This window comes from Suricata suricatta, chromosome 6 (genome assembly GCF_006229205.1).
Source record: "Suricata suricatta isolate VVHF042 chromosome 6, meerkat_22Aug2017_6uvM2_HiC, whole genome shotgun sequence".
NCBI classification, from domain to species: domain Eukaryota; kingdom Metazoa; phylum Chordata; class Mammalia; order Carnivora; family Herpestidae; genus Suricata; species Suricata suricatta.
Window position 1 is genome coordinate 81,131,749 of NC_043705.1, and position 21,402 is coordinate 81,153,150.

General features: G+C 41.5%; 1 long non-coding RNA gene across 1 annotated transcript in view; it reads right to left on the minus strand.

The window, feature by feature from the left end:
- LOC115293879 overlaps positions 1–21,402 on the minus strand; it is an 89,842-nt gene that overhangs the window by 9,301 nt on the left and 59,139 nt on the right. Inside the window, exon 3 of the long non-coding RNA XR_003909646.1 lies at positions 1,184–1,288. This is a non-coding gene — a long non-coding RNA (uncharacterized LOC115293879). The remainder of the gene's footprint in view (positions 1–1,183; positions 1,289–21,402) is intronic.

A 21,402-nucleotide genomic window follows, 5' to 3' on the forward strand; every position in this document is an offset into this window, starting at 1 on the left:
ATTGTGCCCTTGGCCAGGCCTAGGTGCTCTCCAGATGCTGGTTCACATCCGCTGGTACCAAGAGGCTCTCCTTCGGGTATCCGAGCAGGGGCTTAAGAGGCCCATGAATATGCCCAGCAACAAGGGAATCTCCAGGGGATTATTATGAGAGGCTATGCAAGGCTTACATCCTGTTTGATCCTGAGGCACAAGAGGGCCATGACAAAAGGATGGGGAATGTCCAGCTGCCAAAAGTGGGAGGTCCCAGAACCTCCTTACCTTACCAAGGGATCAATGTGCCTACTATAAGGAGAAGGAACATTGGAAGAATGAATGTCCCAACTAGGGAAAGTCCCAGAAACTCAGCTGATATTGAGGGGGACTGGGCTCACTTCTTCTTGACCCCATGAGCCCATGGTCAAAGTGAAAGTAGGAGGCCAAACTATGGTCGACACTGGTGATGAACATTCTGTGGTCACCTCTCCTATGGCCCCCTTTAGCGAGATGACTGCACCCATCCTTGGGGTCATAGGGAAATGGGCAATGCAATAGCCCTTCTGCCAAGCCTATCATGTGACCCTGGGGCCACATGGTATGGCATGAATTCCTCTACCTACCTGAGTGCCCTCTCTCTTTGGCTGGGATATACACTCAAAGCTGGGGGCCCACATACCCTTTAAGCCAATGGGATGCACGGGCCTCCGATTGGATCCAAGACAAGAAGAATCAGGCCCCCTTATCATGGCAACAACTACTCCAAGAGAGAAAGAATGGAGACTACTCTGAGCACAGGCCTAACTGAGCAGCCTACCAAAATTCAGGACTGCCTTCCCCACTATATGGGCACAGGACAAAACTCCCCATCCTGGACTTGCCTATAATCAGGCCCATCATTGTAGATTTAATCCCAGGGGCTCAACCACAGAGACAGCGGCAATACCCCCTCCCACAAGAGGCAGGCATCCAAGAAACACCCTACTCTTGCCAGTCAAGAAGCTGGAGGAGGGTACCAACCAGTTCAAGACCTATGAGCTATCAACAAAGTGATTGTCTCTTCCCACCCACTGCTCCCGAACCCATATACCCTCTTCAGCCAGATCCCAGGCTCTCCAGTGGGTTTGCCTTAGAATGGACTGAACCAGACACAGGGCATCAGACGCAACTGACTTGGACGACCTCCCACAGTGGTTAAAAACTCACTTACCCTCACTGAGGAGGCTCTGGCTGGAGACCTCGCCAGCTTTCCAAGGGAGGCCACACACTGCACCCTTCTCCAGTATGTGGATGACCTCTTCCTTGCCAGCAATACCTGAGAGAAGAAAGCTTCTGTCAGTTTCATGGAAGAAGGCACAATTTGCCAACAGCAAGTCCAGTACTTGGGCTTCCTCCTCACCTAAGGAAAAAGAACACTAAGGCTGGAGAAAAAGAAGGTCATCACCTCTCTCCCCCAGCCCCAAACCAAGAGGGGCCTACGAGAATTCCTGGGGGCTGCAGGATTCTGCTGAATATGGATTCCCAGATTCTCAGCAATAGCAAGACCCCTCTATAATCTCTTGGTAGGACCAGATCAAGAACCCCCTTTCTGGACAGAGAAGGCTAAAGCCATCTTCCTAGAGATAAAGCCCGCCTTAGGGACAGGCACCAGCCCTTGGCCAGCCTGATATAGAAGCCTTTTAATCGATTTGTGCTTGAGAAAAAAAAGGTTGCCCTCAGGGTTCTCAGACCGTTGGCCCTTGGCAATGGCCAGTAGCATACCAGTAGAAGAGTCTAGACCCAGTGGCAGCAGGATAGCCACTGTGCCTTAGAGCACTAGCAGCCACAGTTCTGCTCATTAAGGAGGCAGGTAAACTCACCCTGGGACAAGAACTAAATGTCAAGGTCCCTCATGCTCTCATGTCTCTCATAAACACTCAAGGACCCCGCTTCCTCTCCAACTCTTGGCTAGCACAAGACTAGGGGCTCCTCTGCTAGAATGAAACAGTGTGGATGCTGAACCCCACAATTTTTCTAACTTCTGAGGAAATACAAAAGCTCCTTGAGGCCATCTGGCTTCCAAAAGAATAGGAGGTAGACATAGTTCTCCCCCTTACTATGGCCCTGATGTCCCCAGCAGAAAAAAGAAAATATATGGGCTGAGGTTGAAGTGGCCACCCTGACCAAGGCCTGGTTCAGCTTACCAGCCACAATCCACAGTGATAATGGGCCTGCGTTCATTGCAGACACTACTGCTTACTGGCCTCAGAACTCAGGGTAAGTGCAGCGGATGAATTGCACCCTCAAGGGAACCTTAGCCAAATTCTGTCAGGAAATAGGCCTCCCATGGCTGGACTTATTGCCCAGCAGGGACTCAAGGTTTCTCCCCCTTTAAACTAATATATGGGAGGCCCTCCATGTCTAGGGAAGCTCCCAGGGAACCTACACCAAATAGGGGATAAAGGAATAAGAAAACCGCTTCAAGCTTTAGGGGCCACCCTGAATAAGTTACAACGATATACCACAGAGAGAGCCTCAATCTCTTTAGGATCCCCTGTACACCCCTTCTCACCAGAGGACTCAGTCTGGGTCAAAGACTGGAAAAAAAGACCCTCTCAAACCACAGTGGACTGGGCCTCATACCGTTATTCCAACTACACCTACTGTTCTTAAGATCACAGGTATGACTCCATGGGTCCACCACTCCATAGTCACGAGGGCCAACCCTGAGGAGGCCCAGATCTGGAAGACTGACCCAAGTCCTATGAACTCGCTCAAAGTGACCTTCTGGAGAGTCCCAAATTCTTAGGATCATCACCCCTGTTCCAGCCACATCCTGGAAGCTGGCTGGTATACACACAGTGGAAGCTTGAGAAGATTGCCAAAAACACCGTCACAAACTGGGCTATGGCCTAAATGTTGGCCCTGCAAGGTTACTGTCCCATAATAAATAAGGATGATGTCCTCGAAAACAGCTTAGATCCATTTAAAGGGGCATCAAAGAGGGGAATGATAAGGAAAAATTACAAGATGGCCAACAGGACTGATAGGAAAATTCCAGTCCCTGCCTGAAGACTCCCCTTCTGGGTTCTTCTTCCTGCCCCACTTGCTGTATGCACCCAATTACTACTACTGTGGAATGTAGAAATAACAGACTATAAATTGTCCCCCAAGCTTGCACTTGGGACTGAGACCTCTGGAGAATGATCTCCTCTGAGCCCCTCAGTGTGAAATTAACCTCCTGCCTTCCAAGATCTTCGAGTGCCACTTGGTTCTTCTACTGGGTGATCCAGACCAGGTTCCATAACAGTCAGACACTTGAGAGAGCATGTCGTTGGTCTCCACATGACACCTGACCTCACTTTGTTTTATACGATAGGTTTCAGGAGAAGCCAATACACATTAATGTAAGAAAGTCATTCCTCACCAATTATCAGTAGCCTCATTTCATTTAACATTTGAGAATAAGTTTGTGACTATTTTCCAGGAGGCAGAATCATGTACTACAGAGTCTCCATGGTAGAAACCACACAAATAGACAATAATTTGATTGTTCAACTCCTAGAGGTATCGTCATGCTTGGCCTCATCCAGGGCTAGATGTCTCTCACAATATTATTTCAGTAGGGGTAGCATTTTAAAGCTAAGATGGGAAAAGCACCTAGAGCTTACCTGGTTCTATCTCCTTATTTTACATGTGAAGAAACTGAATTCCAGAGAGGCTGTCTATGGGCTGAGAATTAAGATAATTCATATGTGTTGCTTACCACACTACTTAACACATACGTATTCAATAAATATTAGCTATTATTAGTATGCTGGTGGGCAATTTGCTTTCTTTTGAAACATATATCCTTAAAATACATAAATCATGTGATGAAGGAGTGTGTGGGGGGTACTAAGGACAAAATGCAAGCTAGTGCACCCCCCCTCCCCACCCAGGTGAGATCTGTACTGAAAGGACACAGGTCTGAACCAAACTGACTCCATGACAGGCTTCAAGTTTCCCCTCTGACCTTGGAGGCCTAAGTGTCAGTTTCTCAGAAGCATTAGACAATAAAAGGGCACAGATTGCTCAACCAGGGACCATCCTAGTAACGCCCAATCAGAAACAGCCAGCTAAAATGCTTAACATTCCTAAGGGCAGGTCTAGAGATAGAAGCTATAGATAATCACTTATTGCTTAAAGCTAGTTACACCCTACTTGGGGGTCCTTGGCCCACCCTGTAATTGGTTATTTTCAAAGAAGCATTAAATATTGTGATTGGGTCCTGCCAAAAGTAATGAACAGTTTGGGTAATGTGTATGGTTAAAGTTGTTGCCAATGATGTTATGCAACAATGATTGGATCACTGTACTGGTGTCTCAATTTCCTGTAACTCCCCCTTCCCAAAGCCCATAAAAACCCTGCTCAGCCTTGTTCGGGGCTCTCAGCACGGATCCACTGTGTTGGTGAAGTCTGTGAGCCTGAACTCGGGCCTGTAATAATAATAAAGCCCTTTGCTTTTGCATGCGTGACTCAGTATCCCCGGTGGTTTCTGGGTTTTGGGGACAATATTGAAATCTGGGCATAACAGTACTATTCCTCAGGCACTTTTGGCTGCCCAAGGACAAAGGAGAAGAAAGAAAACAAATGGCTAACTTATAGAGATCACAGGCATCTGGACATGGGTCTCTATTAGTTTGCAAATATCTTAGTAAATTATAAGAAAGGGCAATCATATCAATAGCCTAATCTCCAGAAACTATAGACTCAGTTTCCTGGAGCCTCAACATCACTCCTCCATAGTGATATGGGGGAAAAAGGCAATAAGGAAATAGCAGGTAAAATTAAATTTCCTTATAACCTGCAGCCCATTGACAAATACTTGAGGCAAATCCAGGAATCCCCTACTGTCCTAATGTTAATGATTTGCTAGAGGGAAAAACAACCTTAACTTGACAATAGCAAGGCCTCAGATATCTTAGGAGTATTCTTTAGCATATCAGAGTCTCCAAGGGAGCCCTCCCTTTTGACTTCAGCTCCTCAACTCCATAGTATACAGGAAGCCACTCATCACAACCTCAGTGCTGCTCTTTCTGCTCCAGGGGCCCTCCCTGTTCTTTAATAAAATAACCTTTTAGTACCAAAGATGTCTTCAAGAATTCTTTCTTGGGTGTGGGCTCCAGACCCCACCATCACCCCCAAAAACCTCATCAATATGAACTTTTTTTAGATTTATTCGGTTATATGGATATATTACTATTTTTTAAGTAGCTATCAAATGATCAACATTTAGGTTATTTCTAATGCTTTTTCCATTTCAAACAACGTACAACAAACAGCCTTAAATATGTATCTTTCCAAACACATGTATTCTTTCCGTAGGCTAGAGGTGAGATGTAGGATTGCTGATTGTGTATACTAAATTTTAAAAACTAGTGCCAATATTTTTCTAGGGCTATTTTACTAATCTCTACCCCATCAGCCACATATAGGAAGATTTCCCCAAAGCCTGATCATTCATTTAAATTGGAAGGTTAAAAAAATTATTATTATTTTAATTTGCATTTTTATTATTAAGATAGAGCCTCTTTCCGTGTGAGCACAAACATTTGCACTTTTCTGTGTATTTCCTACCATATCCTTTCCTTATTTTTCTATGGAGTGTCTTTTTCTTCTTGATTTGTAGAAGTGATTTATTTAACAAATTTAATTGAGTGTCTGTATGTACCATTTGTTGCTCTTGCAGTAAGGATGTAACAGTGAACAATGGCTACCATTTATGCAACATTTACTATAAACGAAGGACAACCTAAGTGATTCTCACAAAAATGTTACGAGCTAAGTACTCTTGCTATCCCCTTTGGGCCATTAAGCTGGGATTCAGATAGGTTACAGGACTTGTCTGGTGTCATGTAGTTTGTAAATGACAGAGCCAAAACAGAAACCTAAGCTTGGTTAACTCTCTTCAGGATACTGGGAACTCCAGATGAGGGCAGACCCAATGACTTAGCCAGAGGGAAGCTGGCCTGGGAGACAAAGTTCCATCTAGCAAGGACCTCAGTTTGAAACGCATTTTAAGATCCATTAGGGAGTAATGCTGAGGATGGCTCAATTAAGAACATGAACTGTTCATTACAAGTGTCACAAATATTTCCTTCCAGTTCTGCTGCTTGAAAAGGGTTTTTTTTTTTTTTTTGGAGATTTTGAAAAATGTTGGTATAGATGGAACTAAAAAAATTATGTCATCATATCTGTCAGTTATTTTCCTTTACAGTTTCTGGATTTTGTTTCTTATTTATTAGAACGGTATCTCCCAAACCAAGATTTTCAAAATTATCTCACATTTCATTTTACTATTTTATGACTTTGATTTTTATTCTTAAGTATTTAATTCATATGGCATTTATTTTGGAGCTGACTATAACCTTATATAATCCAAATAAAACTATCTCTAACTAAAAATGAACTTCATCTCATTCATTGTCTTTATTACTTGTAGTTGTTCATTTATTTGCTGCTTAAAGGATTTCAGGTTGAGAGAAGGATATACAAAGGGACTGATAAAAATTTTAGATGAAAGGATTCTGATATTTCAATTGCTTTTGAGAAGATTTTAAAGTGTCTTTCTATAGTTGGGTGCGCTTATGAGCAAATGTGGACAAGTGTCACAATCAGCAACAGGCTGATTTCTTTTTAGACCGGTATGAAGGAAGAGAAAGTACTGAGACTTTGGGGTCAGACAACCTGAGTTTAAATCCTGGTTAGAGGGGTGCCTGGGTGGCTCAGTCGGTTGAGCGTCTGACTTCAGCTCAGGTCATGATCTCACGGTTTGTGGGTTTGAGCCCCGTGACAGGCTCTGTGCTGACAGCTAGCTCAGAGCCTGGAGCCTGCTTCAGATTCTGTGGCTCCCTCTCTCTTTGACCCTCCCCTGCTCACGCTGTCTCTCTCAAAAAAAAAAAAAAATCCTGGTTACGTTACTTATCAGCCATGACTTTTAGCAATACTAAACCTCTATGAAATTCAATTGCCTTGTCTGCAGAAATATAGTGGGAGATAACTAACTTATAAAATATCTACCTTATTAATCACCTTATAAAATTAAGATAATGTGTGTTGGTGGGGGAGAAGGGAGATCCATTCAGTACTTGCCAGTGACGGGTTCTTAATAAATATTAATTTTAGTTATGTTTACTGTATTTATTGTCATGTTACATGTGATGCAGAAATTTGTCTCCTAATCCACCAGATGTCCTTGTACATTAGAGGACATCAGTGGTTACATACTTAATCAAATAAATGGCTCCATACATATATTTCTCATTTAAGTGATGAGAAAAATCAATAATAGCTTAAAAGTTCTGGTGCTGTGAACAATTAGCTTAGTTGACAGGCTTGTAACAAATATAAGGGAGGACCCCATGAGAAGAGGGGCATCAGCTAAGTGGTGAAGGAAGGAAACAAAGACCTTAGGACAATAAAACACATTCTAGATCCTATTGTTAATTTCTAAAGTAACTCCCAGAGGTCCATACAAAAGCTAAATGCAAAAGACCACATCCCAGGCACTCAACAGATTGTGCCTAATGGTGGGAGACTACATTATTTGTCATCTAAATGGAAATAATCAGAGTACATTTAAGGAGAAATGGGGTTTTACTCTCATCCAATATAGAATAACAGAAACCAGATTTACTCTCTTACTTAAAACAAACAAACAAAAGGGACAAAATGGTGGTTTGCAGGACACTGGATGTAAGGCAACAAAGGACAGTAATGCTTGAGAGACGGGATGCAAATAGGTAAGCTCTATAATTGCCCTAGCTTATTGCTTTCAGGATGTTTTCAGACTTGGGTCAGGGAGAGGAAACCCATTTGGATTTCCATGGCTTCCTGGAGTTGAAGAGAAGGAGATGGGCATCCAGAGACATCAAGGTAACTAACTGGTGGTCACAGAACTGAGTACCAGAGAGGGCAGAGCTTCGTGGAGCAAAAACTCTAGTGATATGCAGAGGATCTGCCTCAGTTGAAGTCTGGACGGGGCACGTGTGTGCAAAACTACTTAAGGTAGGAGAAGGAAACATTACAAAGATGAGCGGCAACTGCATGGTGCTCACACAGGGCTGGGAATAGGGTCTGTTCTTACCAGCCGAATTAGAAAACCTCATGGTCTTCATAGGGAACTAAGTACAGTACACAGAAAACCTTACCTCAGTAGTAGAAAGCAGTATTCTTAGACTGAACGTCATTCTATTAAAAGCAAGATATTAAAGGGTCAAACTATTTCTAAATAACTACATTCCATAGTAAAGCTCAAGTGTATTTGGAGGCATACAAAAATATCCAGCACCTAAAATGGTAAAATTCATAAGAGCCTGCATATATAAAAATTACCAGGCATACAAAGAAATAGCAAAATATGAACCATAATAAGGAGAAAATTCAATCCACCTAAACTGACACACAACACAGATGTAAGAATCCGCAGACAAGGACATTAAAACATAGATAACAATATTATATATGTTCCAAAAGTTAAGAGAAAAAGACTCAAATCAAAATTCTAGAGATGATAACTATAATTGACCAATTGAATTTCAAAGTAAACAAAAGAAAGGGCAATAATAAAAGATCAGAGCAGAAATCAATAAAATAGAAAACCAAAAGTGATAGAAAAAAAACTAACTGAAATTATAAACAATTTCTTAGAAAAGATCAATAAAATTGATAAACCTCTAGCCTCATTAATCAGGATTAAAGGAATGTAATCAATGATTACCAAGTATTAATACTAGAAATGAAAGAGAAGGCATCATCATAGATTCTATAAATATTTAAAGAATAATAAGGGAGTATTTAAACAGTTTTATGCCAACAAATTAAGAAAGTTAGATAAGACAAATTCTTTGAAAGAAAAGGTTTTCGTTTAGCCAAGAAAAAACATGTAACTGTTATAGACCTATATTTATTACAGAAATTATGAAATAGATTTGGTAATAAAAAACCTGCTTCACCCTACCCCTTGTACCTTTAGTTCCAAATGGCTTGACTGGTAAATTCTACCAAATACATAAAGAAGAAATAACACCAATTCTATAAAAACTCTTCCAGAAAACCATGGAGGAGGTAATTCTTGCCAACTCATTCTATGAGGCCAGCACATGATTTTGATACTAAAACCAAAGACACTGCAAGAAAAGAAAACTGCCAACCCACACCCCTCATGAATATACATGCAAAAATTCTAAACTTAATTGTAGCAAATCAAATCCAACAACATATAAAAAGAAAAATACATCAAAATTAAGGGCAGTTTACCCAGGAATGCAGGCTTTGGTTAGCATTCACAAGTCAATGTGTCTGTTTAATGAACTTATTCTGTGTCATCTCATTAGATGCAGAAGAAGTATTTGACAAAATCTAGCATCTATTCTTGATAAAAATTCTTTTTCTAAAAAAAGTTTTTTTAATGTCTATTTTTGAGAGAAAGAGAGAGATAGAGAGACAGAGAGACAGAGTGCGAGCAGGGGAGGGGCAGAGAGAGAGAGGGAGACACAGAATCTGAAGCAGCTCCAGGTTCTGAGCTGTCAGCACAGAGCCCAACGCAGGGTCTGAACCCACAGACTGTGAGTTCATGACCTTAGCGGAAGTTGGACGCTCAACCAATTAAGCCACCCAGGTGCTCCTATTCTTGATAAAAATTCTACACAAATAAGGACTAAAAGAAAGCTTCCTTAGAGGGCATCTATAAAAAAAATCCACAGCTAAGGTGAAAGCTTTCCCCCCAAGATCAAAAACAAGACATCTGCTCTCACCATTGCTTTTCAATATCATTCTGGAGGTCCTAGTCAGTGCAAGAAAAAAAATTTCTTTAAAGTATATACTGCATGATTCTATTTATACAACATTATAAAAACACACACTAATCCATAGTGACAGAAAACAGGTCAATGATGGCCAGTGACTGCCCAGGATTCTGCCTGAGACCAGTGAGGTACGAGGGAAGGATTACAAAGGGGCATAATGAAAATTTAGGGGGTGACAGACGTAACAAGTTCATTAACTTGATTGTGGAGATGGTTTCACAGATGTCTGTATATGCCAAACATAAAATTGTGTGCTTAAAATATATGCAACTTACTATACATGAATTATACCTCAATCAAGCTGTTAAAAAAAATAGTGATGGACAGAAAGGAAAAAAAAAGAGAAAGGGTTATAAATTCACGGATCAGTGTATGGGGTAAACTACTGGGTAGTCTGGATTAGGAAATGCAGAAATGAACTTATTTATTAATGAGCCAGATTGTCTCCAATGTCTAAGTAATTCTCTAATAGGAAGTTAGGTGTATAGGGTTGAACATTATCTTTTTCTAGTCATCAGGGTGCCATTTAGCAGCTCTCTAGAAAACCAGCTATAATTGCAGTAATGCAGTAATTGCTCAGAGAGGAGCCAGTGACTCCCTGGGGACTCAGCAAAGCTCTCAAGACTCAGAGCATCTGACACTCAGCCAGAGGTCTCAGCAGCATGCAGAGACAGTGACACGGAATCTTCAACGTCCTGTCCTATAGAGAACCTGGCCTATCTTCAAAATATCAATTTCCCAGGTTTTTCCCTGTATCCAGGGAACTTTCTAAGTCTGCCCACTAGGCAGAATGAGCAAAAGTGAGGGAGGTGGCAACAGCAGGCCTCACTGCTCAACATTAAACTGAGCACCTGTTCTGTTCCCAGCTGCTGTGCTCAGAGCTTAGTGACCGGCCTCAACCTCATAGGTGCAGGACGGGAGATAAGAGTCTCTGCTGTGGCTTCCGAGGCAGAACATACTCCTTACCACGGCTGGCTCTGGGTGCTTTGTGAATCTTTTTCTTAGCCAGGTCTTTCTCCAGGTTCAAATATGGAAATGATTACCCAACTTACCTCCTTATCTCAATAAATCTTACCCATTAAACTTGACTTTGTGGCTATTTATGTGTGTGCAGTTTAGATATCATCTACTGAGTTCTTCCACGAGTCAGACACTGTTCTAAAACCCGTATGAGGATGCGGGCGCCTGGGTGGCTCTGGTGGTTGGGTGTCAGACTTCAGCTTGGGTCATGATCTCTCAGTTCGTAGATTTGAGCCTACATCAGGCTCTGTGCTGACAGCTCAGAGCCTGGAACCTGTTTCAGGTTCTGTGACAACCACTCTCTCTCTGCCCCTCCCTTGCACATGCTCTGTCTGTCTCTCAAAAAGAAATAAACATTAAAAAAAAATTTTAAACGCTTATGTGGATTAACACATGTAATCTAATAACAACCTTGTGGGGATAGGTGGTATTATTATCTTCATTAAAAATGAGAAAACTGAACCATAGAGGGGTAAGTAGCTTGTCCAACTCTTCAGTTAGCAACAGCGCATGAAGCCAGGATTTACATCCTGGTGTTCCAACACATGAGGAGCCCATGCTCAGTAGATCAGAACACTAATACAACTGAGTGAGGGTGAGGATATGACTGGTTGTGAGCCAGTCTTTTCAAGTGAAAAACATTGTTTTGTGGTCACAGATGACTTAAAATGTTTACTTGTTGGTGACAAGCAGTATCAAGTGAAAGAAACAGAATGACTCATTGTAAAGCCATCCTGATGACTTGAAAAACAGCCCACTCTGCCAGCAGTGCCGCTCATCAGAGGGCCTGGGTTTTCCTCCCTCTCATCTCTGCCCAAACTTTGCTGTTCATTGCCTGAAGCTGCCAGACAGTAAAGAGACAGAGCTGGGCCTTGTTCTCTGAGGGAACACAGGACACAGGAATCATATTTTTTAAAACATGAAAAGAAAGGGGTCTCTGGGTGGATCATTCAGTTGAGCATCTGACTTTTGATTTTGGCTCAAGTCATGATCCCAAGCTTGTGGGATGGAGCCCACATCAGGCTTCATGCTAAGCGGGGTACTGCTTGAGATTTTCTCTCTCTCTCTCTTTCTCTCTCTCTCTGCACCTCTCCTCCACTCATACTCTCTCTCTAAATAAAAGAAAGTAAATTAAAAAACATAAAGGAGTAACTAAGAGGAAATGCTCCAATATTTAAAGAGCAAGTATATCTAGTTGGTAGTGTTATGGTTGTTATAGATTTTTCCTTCTCTCTATATATATTTTCCATGTTTTCTAAATAAAACCTACAGTTAATGTAATAACATTTAAAAAGATAAATGATAGGAAAACAAGAATTTTCTGGCAGAGGGGCCAAAAGATAGAGTAGGCTAGACATATCAATAGCAGGGCTTAGGAAACACACACACATACACACACACACACACACACACACACACACACACACACACACACACACACACACACGTGGTTAACCAGGAGTGATGAAGCTTGAATGGGCCCTGTCAGAGGTAATGAGATTTCTTTCACAGGAGATAATCAAGCACAGGAAAAGATTCAAGCCTCTGTTGGGGAGTCAGTCAGAGGGCCCTGCTATGCAAAATATGGTCCATGAACTGACAGCAGAGGCACCTGCTGGAAGTTTTGCTAGAGATGTAGAATCTCGGGGTACCTGGTTCGGCTCTGTCAGTTAAATGTCTGGCTCTTGATTTCAGCTTACGTCATGATCTCAGGGTTCGTGAAATCGGGCCCTGCGATGGGTTTCGTGCTATCAGCATGGAGCCTGGTTGGAATTCTCTCTCTCTCCCTCTCTCTCTCTGCTCCTCTCTCACTCATGCATATTCTCTCTCTCTCTCTCCTTTTCTCAAAATAAATAAATAAATAAATATTTAAAAAAAAGAGAGAGACAAATAAATGTAGACTCTTTGGTCCCCACCCCAAGCTACAAGAATCACCCAAGAAATATTTAAGTGTTTGTCCTGGCTCAAACCTGGGGGATTCATATTCAGTAGTGCCATGTCAGGGGCCATGTTTAGGAATCCCTGCACTAGATGACCTTTCAGAGACTCTGAAAGCCGAAGAGTCCGAGAATCACAGGCTCCCAATCCCAGTGGGTCATGCCCTAAGAACCAGTAGCCTACTTCTACACCAAATGTCAGAATTCTGCCAGCCCTGGCCACCTTGGGCATCCTTTGCTCTTGGGGCATATTTGGGCCTTTGATACTTGCTAGGAGGGACATCCAGCCTCCACTCTCCTCACAATGTTTATTGTCTTCTCATCCTGCCCTGTCTCTTTCTATGTGTCAGCTCCTTACTCTTGGCTTACTGATGACTTCAGTTCCATCTAAACCAATCTATTGGAGCAGGAGAGAGAGGTATAAGCTTGGCTCCAAGGTCTGTGGGAAGGAGGTGTTTAGTTGCATGTCCCACCTAGTTCATGACTTTGGAGCCACTTACCCTACTGCTCCCCAGAAGGTGCTAGGGGTGACCTATAAATATTTGTGTGGCCCCTTAAAGTGCAACAAGTGCTAACATTTTCTCTCTTGGCTCCTGAGTTCTGATTGATTCCTTTTCTTGGTCTACTGCAGAATCTCTCTAGAACCCAAAAGAAACTAGTCATATTAGAAGACCTATCCTGTACTGGTAACTTTTATTTATTGTCACATATACTCTTTACCATCACATTAAGGAAAAGGTATTAATGGCCCCATTTTGCAGATGAGAAAAATCAAGGCCTACAAAGATTAAGGAACATTTTCAATATGTGCAACCAGCAACCAGCAAGGGGCAGATATTTGACCCCAGAATTGGCTGATCCCAAATTTCTATGTTCATTTCATTGTCCCACCCACAAAGCTAAATTCCTGTTGGCAGCAGGGTGGCCTGGAGACCTGCAAATTCTTGCCAGTCTAGCTCCATAGATCTAGACAAACTTGTGTAACAAGATGGAGACAGTTTTGTCCGCTAGAATTCTAAGACTGGGGGATTGTGAAAGACTAATCAACCTGGGGGGGGGGGCATGAGGTCACACATCAGAGCACAGGCTTCAGAAAGCTGCAGAGCGTGACGCAGTGGCATCAGAGGAAGAAGAGGGGTGGAATGACTAGGGAACAGGAAGCTGGCAGGTGGTTACACCCTTCTCAAAGTTTATTATCTGTCTCTCTCACTGATTAGAAATTCTAGGAAGATAGGAATTTTGTCTTTTTGTCACTGCTGTATCTAAAGCACTTAAGACAGCAACTAAAACATAGTAGGTGATCAAGAAATGAATGGCTGTGATTGCCCCTGCACCCCCCCACATATTCAATAAAACTACAAAAATTATGATATAACTCTGTGATTGGCTCTAACCCAGGTTAGATCCATGGTTTGGTGAGGACATAGATGCAGGAGTGGAGACAGAAAAAGCCATCAAAAATAAATTTGGTAAAGTATCGTAGTTGTGGGCCCTCAATAATCCCTAGTTGTGGGGGTGGATATTTGAGAAAGTTTACCTAAATCTTAGAGAGTAGGAAAACCCCCAAGTGACTCCTGAAAGACCTCAAATAGACAGATGACAACAATATTCTTCCTAATTTTTAAACATCCTCACCCTACATGTATACGGGACAAATACCAAGTTTCCAATATGGGGAGAGAAGCAATTTTCTCTTGGGCACTAGGTCTCAGATTCCCTCAGAGTTCCCTCTGTTCTTTTCTCAGAAGAACTGATGCCCGTTCTTCAGAAAGGCTAATTTAGTTCAGTGGCTGCATAACTCTGGTCCATAGCCATAGAATTTTGTACTCAAATCCATGTTGTCCCCGGTGACCCACAGTGTCTGGAGCCAAAAGAATCCAGGACTATGACATGGATCCTCATTCTTTGGCTTTTGTCTTGGCTCCTACAGCCCTGACTGGTGGCCCATCCACCTCATCTGCTGCCCACGGCCGGGTTACAAAGTAGTGCGAGGACTCAGGGGCACAAGCTGTGGATCTCTCAGCTTTTTCTTCTCTCACAGGCATCACTGCACTAGGCTTGCCCCTCCCCGGGCCTGTGAGGTGCCGCTCCCCTCATATTCTTCACACCTTCTGTGCATACACATTACATGTGCTCAATAAATGTGGCTAACTGAGGAGATGTTGGGTCGCTCTGATTTTTAAAGTCCTGTAGGACAGCAGCTGTTATCATCTAACTTGATTCCAGGTAAAGGAATCCTCAAGGAATGGTGGAAGCTCTAAATTTCCTTAATTTGGGGGCTATTGAGGGTTTTCTTTCCCCTTGCATCTGAGGTTCTACTTTCGCTGAAATTCAGTGAGACCTCAGTAAATAACAAAGCTATAGAGATGCATTCCAGAGAAGATGAGAAAGATAGTTCCTGACTTTGAAAAAGGAAAGAGAAGTCATTATCTTTTTTTTCCCTTCTTATATCCTTTATAACAGGCACACAGTGAAGACAAGCAATAGCAATGTTAATGAGATTAGGTGTAAATGATTAACTATTATGGGCTATTACTATGGTTATTGTGATTTGCATGGCTCTACTGTTGATGTCTAGCAATTAAGAGATTCAAACTAGATCTTAAACATAAGGTGCTGGGTATTAAGGAAAAAATTCACATACAGGAAAGCAGTAAAGAGCTACTGAGTTTTTAAATTATGGAGGGTCTTTGAACAGGTGTGTTTGCTGAGGAGCTATGCAGAATTTATATGTGAGTAGGCACAGGATTCTAGCAAGCATGATGATGTGGCAGAGGGTCCTGGTGATGACAAACCAGGGTGCACTAACACTGCTCTTCCTATTGCAGAGACAGAACAGGGAGATTGCTGTCTTCAACCTGCATTGTCCTCATCTTCCATCTTTTGGCATCTTACAGCTACTTAGAAATGTTCTTTTTCCAATTTGCTCTTTCCATTCCTCTTCCCCCTTCCTTTCTTTCATCCTTGAAATATATCTCCTCTCCACACTATTCTCAGCCCTCTGTTCATTTATTTCTGTACCTTCCCTCAGAGACTTTACAGATTCTCAAGGGATCAACTACCACTTCAGAGCTGTTAACTCCCAGATCTTTATTTCCTCCCCAAGTGCCTTTTTCTAGGCAAGGGCACACAATTCCTACCTGATTTTCTAGTTCATTTCCAAAAGCTCAGGATGCTTCAAATTGAACCCTGTCCAAGCTAATTCTTTTTCCCAAAGTCTCTCTCTCCAAGTACAGTCTCATTATTCCCTTAATTCCCAGTTGTGCCTTACCTTCCATATTTAATCAGCCCCCAAATGGCATGCATTTGATCTTCACAATTCTCTCATCCACCCCATATATCCAGGCTCATTTGCCATTGCCAGAGTTTGTGAGCTTAGCCCTTTCATGGACTATTAAAATAGCCTCCTAATTGATCTCTCTGCCCTTAATCTCATATTGCCTCTTTCCATCCTAAAAATCTGCTATCAAAATAACTTTTTTCATATACTGCTGGGATTGTTCCATTTTCTTACTCAAAAATTCTTATGGTTCTTCATTATTCATTGATGAAAGGAGATTTCATGCAATCACTCATTGAACAAATGTTTATTGAACACCTAATATGTTCCATGTTGGGATTTGACAGTGAACGAGATAGAAAGGATTCTTGTTCTCATGGTTTTTGATAAGATAGGCAGTAAAACAAGCAAATGAATAACATAACTTGGTGATACAAAGGAAAAGAAATGTAGTAATGGGTAGAGAGTGAGTTGCTGGATAGAAAGGGAATTGCTTTAACAAGTTGGTCAAGGTAGACTTTTTAGAAGAAATGACTTTGATTGAAGACCCACATAACAAGCAGGACCTCATCATCTGGAGATCTGTGAGGAGAGCATTCTGAATAGACAAAACTGTCTACAGCCATACCACCCTGAACGTGCCCAATCTCGTCTGAATAGACAAAACTGCAAGTACAAAGGTCATCAGGAGGGAAGGTGAACTATTTGTCATTCATGGACCTCACCATGTTGACCCAAGATAGTTTTTTAGTCTAATCACATATAACAACCCCACACAATACTTAGGCTCCAGCCAAATCATCCTTTGTACTGTTCTCCAAACATGCTTTGTGTTCCGGCCTCCATGTTTTTTTCCATTTTTTCCTTTCATATGAAAGGCCCTCCTCCTTCCAATCTACCACTATTGGTAAGCCAGAGAAACCCAATTCAGAGGCCTCCCCTTCTGTGAAAGCATCACTGATCACCTCCCGAAAAAGTCCGCTTTTCCTTATTGAAATCTTATCGCACACGTTGAAACCATTTATATCTTACTTGCCACATCCAGATAGTGCCATTGGGGGCTAAATTTCTGCAAAAGGCACGTAATTGAAATACATAAGATGAATCTTAATTTTGTCATGGAGACTGTGTCATGATAATGATTATAATCCTGGTCAAGGACCTGATTGCTGGAATATAGAGAAATGTTCTGAACCAGTAACTTTGAAGAACTCTTGTCTAATAAATCTACGTGCTACTCAACAATTCAAAATTTATTTTTAAGCTCCCCAATAATATATACCCATATTTTCCACTATATAAAGCATACAAGAAGAACCAGCCTGGTCAAATCAGGAAAAAGAGACCCAGGAGCCATCTTGCTCAGCTTCTTTGCCCTCTGCAAGGAAGATTCTCCGGTTTCACCCCATATTTCATCCCCTGAAGCCCCTGAGACCTCTCTGGAACTCTAGGGCTTCAGGAGCATAATTCAGTGATACACAATCTTACCGATATAAAGCATATGTAAGTCAGTTCAATAACCCTCATATTTTAATTTTCTTTAGAAGAAATTTAATGAAGGCTTTGAGGATATAGGCATCAGGGGAGGCCACTGCTATAAGGCTCAGAGAAAAGAGCTGGCCAGAATATTCACAGGACAGAGTTTCCGAGATCCTATCTCCATCTTCTATTTTTAGCCAACTTGTCATTTTCCTTAATTTGAGTCTCAAATTAAGTGTCATTTATTCCCAGAAACTTCCTCTTACCCCAAACCTAGTTATATTCCTCTGATAGGAATGTGTATATCAGCCTGCATTTTCCTAACCACAGATCCCTATTGCAATGGCTTGTTACACAGTAATTGCAATGGTGGCCCCTCCACTGTTTTGTGATTTCCATGTAAACAGCAACTGTGCCCACCTCATTCACTCCAGAACTCCCAGTGCCACCAGTGCATGGCACAAGGTAGGTGCTCTGATCTGTTGGATGGATGAATGGATGGATAAAAATAGGAAAAGGAGCAATTCAGGGCAAGAGAAGACAAAGGATAGGGCCTTAACAATCAGAGCTCATGTGCAGGCACCCTGATCCCATGTAGGCAACAATCTGCTGCAATGCTGTAAGAGATGTTGTTGAGTACCTTATATTGTGGTCCAGCATATGTGTTTATCTTTCCTTTTAAATTGTAAGCTTGTTGGAAGGCTCCATCTACAGTTTATATCGATAACCCTTTAGGGAACATGCCTAATATCCATACCCTCTTCTTTTCACAGTCCTTTTTGGTAACTACTCCTGCACCCTTGTTAGCTAGACTCTCAGCTCCAGGGTGGGTCCTAATAGCTTCAAGCCAATCAATATACCCTGTTCCCAGCAGTCCACAGTGATTGGTTCAAGAAGAGACAATGAGCTGTTGGCAGCTCTTAGTTGGGGCTTCCTCAGAGAAGTTATAAGCACAGAGGTTAGCTCTAGACTGGGCCCGAGTCAGTTGCATGGCCACCTGGCTGAAAAACCTTGGAAACATTACTTAACCTCTCTGTGTCTCAGGTTTTTGTTTTTTTTTATGTTATTTATTTTTGAGGTGGGGAGGGGCAGAGAGAGTGAGAGGGAGACAGAGAATCCATAGCAAGTTCCAAGCTTTGAACTGTCAGCACAAGCCTGACATGGGGCTGGAACTCATAAACTGTGAGATCATGACCTGAGCCAAAGTTGGAGGTTCAACTGACTGTGCCCCTGTGTCTCAGTTTTTTCATGGGTAAAATCAACACAGTGAGATTGTATAAGTATATACAAATATATATATATATCCTCCCCAATACAGATATACTCCCATATATATTTATATCTATTTCTATACCTGTGTCTATGTATTGTTTAGAAAGGCAATGGAGATGAATATTACTTTGATTATAGTGAATATTTCACAACATACACACACATCAAATCATTAAGTTGTACATCGTAAGTATATACAATAAGGAAAAAAAAAAAGACAGAAAAGGTACCTGATACACAGATCAGTAGATAGTAGCAGTTGTTGTTTACACTGTTGTCATTATTATTATTCCACAGGCTATGGTGATATGTGGGCTGTAACCCTCTTGCTGCCTCAAAGGAAGCCAGCCAGAGTAAGACTGGCACAGAAAACACAGAAGTTCAAGACACAGAGAACTGAATCCAAAGCCATGATCTGAGTCTCTGGACTAAGCCATCCCTGAAGCCAGCCTTAGACTTGCAAAGATGTGAGCTAAAGAGTTCCTTTTCTTATTCAAGTCACTTAGAGTTGTATTTGCTATTATGTGGAAGGAAAAGATTCCTTATCCTAACAGTGTTCTTTGGTGGCAAGTGAATAAATAGCTCTTTGAGGACAAATGTGGGAACCAGGTGATCTTCTATCCTCTGTTAGTCAGTTTGGGTGTGTTATATCATTTAACCTTTATTATGACCTTTAAGATAGACATGTAGGGTAGGTTTATCCCCTTTGTATGGATGTGGACACTGAGGCTTACAGGGATTCAGTGATTCTCTTAAGACCTCGAGCTAATCAGGGGTGGATCTGAGTCATCTATCCTCTGACACCAAGGCCAGTGTTATTTCTGCAACAACCTTTACCCCTCCCTGAGGGAGGAAGGAAGAACAGATAAGACCTCAAAGGATAAGTGTTCCTTATTTAGGTACTTGGAAAAAACTTGGAGTGAAATTCAGTTCTTTCTGATTTTGATACTGCCTCAGTATTATGCAATAAGACTCAATCTCAGGGACAAGTGTTATTTAGCAACCAAATGTTTAGAGAATCAATAATCTAACCTTTAGAAAAAGAATTAACACCATATTAAAATTTTTAGGCTCAGATCTCATTTTCTTAGAGCTACTTTAAGCCAACTGAGCATTAAAAATACAAAAGATCATGAAATTAGTATGCAGAAGGTTTTTTTTCTTTCTTTTTTTTTTTCTCCTTCCTACTTTTAACCCCAGGCTCTGGATAGGAGGCAATCCTAATTAGGAAATGATTTCCTTTCAATTAATTGTAGACAGCCACGGTCATACTAAAGGTTGTAATCTGCAGCTCAATATTAGTACCTTGGGCCAAAATTTTATGTTGGCAAATGTTCCTGTGGTGAATTGTGATTGTCCTGTTTTTAATAGTTATTTCCCTCCTGCTCTCTGTGGAATTAACCTCTTGCGAATCCATTTATGAAGTGTTAGCAAGAAATTTTAATTGTGAAGAAAATTATATGAATTCTGCACTTACTTCATGACACTTACCCCACACACTGAGTTCTCCACAGGGTGATGGAGGGCCCTCATTTGAGAGCAAAGCTTCTCCCCCATATGCTGGGTTGAAAGCTGCTACTAAGAAGGAAAGCATTTTTCCATGAAAAATCCCCAGGATTTCTGCCATTGCAGTTTTGCAATTCATTTTTCCTGCTATCATTTACAATATTTTCTTTTTACAAAAGGTACAAGTTACAAAGCCTTAATCATGGCTAGTGTAAGTTCTTTACCCCACTGTATCCCTAGTGAAGGAAAGATTATTAAAGATGGTTTCTGAAAAACAAACACCATGAAACAAAACATAATCTTAAAAGTAATAATTTATAAAAAGGAGTATTGATAGGTGCATCTTTTTAAGAATGTGTGATTCTTTCAGCTCACCTTTTCTGATTATCCTAAATGTTAATTTTATCTATGTCTATACTTTAAAAGAATTGATTTTGCAAGAAAAGGCAACAGAGGAGGAAGAACTTTGCCCCTGAAGTTGCTTCAGGGCATTTATTTGGAGATACAGTGAATAATAGTTTTAGCAACTAGTTAATGTAATTATTTCTACCATAATCAGAATTATTCTTTCCTCTAGTGCAAACTAGTGAAAGGATTATCAACCAGGGACCATGGCAGTGGACACTTGTTGGAGCGGGTTCCTGGGATACTTTATACCATTTTCTTACCTAGAGTTTAGGCCAATGAATGTCACTTCACAGTGAAGCCTTTGGAAGGGGGAGACCTGAAAAGTTGTAAGCCTTCCCTTTTTCTGTTGAAGCCTATACATGAGGGGTTGCACCTTAGATGAAGGAAGTATCATGTTTTGGATGCAATTCAATGTAAAAAAAACACAACGATATAGTTTTATCATAATCCACTATGCATGTTCACCAAAAGCCAGCTTGCTGTGTAAACTTTACAGAAAGGTCTTTGGGCAATCCATCAGAAATGGTAGCTGAAGGTAATTTGTCATGCTCCCTGAACTCTTTCATCAGATCAACTCCTCTGGCTACCACACATCCTAAACTTAACAGGCAGCCACATCTCTATAATCCAGCCCTTCTGCCCATCCAGGGAAGGGAGCAGGTTGGAGAGTCAGATGGCGTTCTTTTTTTTTTTTTTTTTT